The sequence below is a fragment of the Biomphalaria glabrata genome, chromosome 18, assembly GCF_947242115.1.
Source record: "Biomphalaria glabrata chromosome 18, xgBioGlab47.1, whole genome shotgun sequence".
In the NCBI taxonomy this organism is placed as follows: Eukaryota; Metazoa; Mollusca; class Gastropoda; family Planorbidae; genus Biomphalaria; species Biomphalaria glabrata.
The window spans coordinates 2,521,978-2,524,717 of NC_074728.1; positions in this window are offsets into that span (position 1 = coordinate 2,521,978).

Genomic DNA, 2,740 nt, shown 5'->3' on the forward strand with positions numbered 1-2,740 from the left:
AAGCACCATCTGTGCAGACACCACACATTTTTTTTTTCCAAAGAAATCGTATAGTTTCCCGAAAGTGAATACATAATAAATAAAATAAAATAAAATAATAAATTAATTAAAAATAGTAGTGGACCTAAGATTGTTCTTTGAGGTACACCTGAGTTTACTGTTATTGGTGTTGATTTAGAGCCATTTATTTTTACAGTTTGTTCTCTCCCTATCAAAGGATGAACTGACCAGGGGATGAAATGACCAGGGGATGAAGTGACCGGGGATGAAGTGACTAAACATGAAATGACCAGGGGATGAAATGACCAGGGGATGAAGTGACCGGGGATGAAGTGACTCAACATGAAATGACCGGGGATGAAGTGACCGGGGATGAAGTGACTCAACATGAAATGACCAGGGGATGAAGTGACCGGATATGAAGTGACTCAACATGAAATGACCGGGGATGAAATGACCGGGAACCGACCAAGCATGTCGTAGTCAGCCGTAGGCCTATTACCGTAATTATTCCGTAACTGAGCTTAATTTTATTGAAATTTATAAGCGTTACTTATATGTTTACGTAAATCTAATATAGATTACATCTAGATTCTAGATCATAATTAGATCTTAAGAGTTTCAGACCAGAACGTATGGTCTAGTGTTAGATCTAAATGTCCATATAATGAACATAACAATAAATAATCGGAAAAAAATGTACCTACCTCGCTGGCCGAATCAGAAAATGCATACTGAGTAGCTGACGGTGTCATGTGTTTGATACCTGAATTGAAACCAAATAATTTTTTTTTTCATAATTTTATTATGTGAATTTTAACAAGATTACAAAGAGAGTTTGTGTTACACAAACTCAGAGGCGGCCCCCGTCGAAGTCGGATCCCTGTCGGATCTGCATATTCGCAAATAATATTCAAGAGGTGATTTAATTTTGATGTAAAATGCTTTACACGTTTCGGATGTTCCTTCAGAGTTGAAGATAATTACTTCCTAGTCCAAACCTCCCGCAGGACGACGGGGGATGGGAGCGGGCAGGGTTTGAACCCTGGGCCATCCATAAATCTGAACGACAGTCCAGCGCGCAAACCGCACGACCAGGCAGCCATCCGATGGTCAAAAGTAATAATGTTTCAAAGATTCCTTTGCCGTAAATTTAAATTTAAATTTAATAAACAAATAGTAGATTAGTTTTAGTATATTAAAACATTACAATATTGATCAAAACGTTTGAAAATGAAAATCTACACTTTTTTTTTACACTTTAAGTTTAGAAATTGAAATTCTACATCTTAATCTAGTCTATTTTAGTCTAAACTAGATCTAGAAATTCTAGATCTAGACTCTAATTAGAATATAAATCCAGATCTAGATATACTGTAATAAAAATCTAGATCTAGTTTAAAAAATCTAGATTAGATCTAAATCAAGATATCATTCCTTTTTTAAACCCGAGTCACATAACGAGGATTAATAAACATTACTATACCGAGTTCTTTTTTCATTTCATTTGAAGAATTAATTCCATATAACGTCAGAGGGAAAAAAAAAAACACTACGTCACACGGCCTAGCTAGACTAAAAATCGCCTTCATCTATAAGAGCCTTTTATCGAGTGTTCATAGACTTTGGTGCACCGAGTGCGTTCTTTAAGCATTTCATTTAAAGAATTCATTCCATATGACGTCAAAGGAAAAAAAAACACTACGTCACAAGGCCTAGCTAGACTAAAAATCACCTTTATCAACACGAGCCATTTCTCGAGTGTTCATAGACATTGGTGCACCGAGTGCGTTCTTTTAGCATTTCATTTAAAGAATTCATTCCATGTGACGTCAAAGGAAAAAAAAACACTACGTCACACGGCTTAGTTAGACTAAAATATGTTTTCATTAATACAAGCAATTTTTTCGAGGGTTAATAGACATTGGTGCACCGAGTGCGTTCTTTTAACATTACATTTAAAGAGTCCATTCATATGACGTCAAAGAAAAAAAATTCCATTACCTCACAATAGGCTAGTACCGGTACCATAAAAAAAAATGTCTTTATTTACACGATATATTTAACGAGGGTTCATAGACATTGGTGCACTGAGTTCTAATAGATATTATTTAAAAAGGATCAAAGCCACATTGTTTTTGCGTTTTGTCTGTCAGTCGGTCTGTCCGTTATCTTGATATAAAAAAACAACTAAAAGTTATTAAAAATTGATTAACCTTTATTTTACGTTTCAAAACATCGCAATAATTTTTAGGTATGAACACAATTGAAAAGTTTATATAATAGATTGTTCCGGATGTTTGTATAAATAGTAAAAGAAAAAGAGAATTTCAGATAAATGTAATACCGATAATTAATTTTTTTGGATGGTCTCGTATAAAAATTAGATGTACTACAGCCACGTGGAGAGATTTTCATACCTTACTTTGGTGTTTGGATTCTGTTTTCCTTAAAAATCGGAACATAATATTAACGATAATTAGATTTTTTAATGTTTTAGGTAGAAAGTTAAATGTACTGTAAGAGAGTAGTGAGTTTAAATATTTTTCATACAAATCCGTAAAAACATTATTTCGTAAATGAGAAGATTATTTGTTTATTAATTAGAAGAGGGAGTTCAAACAATTATTTGGCGTTAGTAGATTTTTAAATAAATTCGGAAATTTCTGGCGACGATTTGTAAGAAACAAAATCCGGAACTTTCTTTATCGATTACAAAACTTCTATGTTATGTTTTACA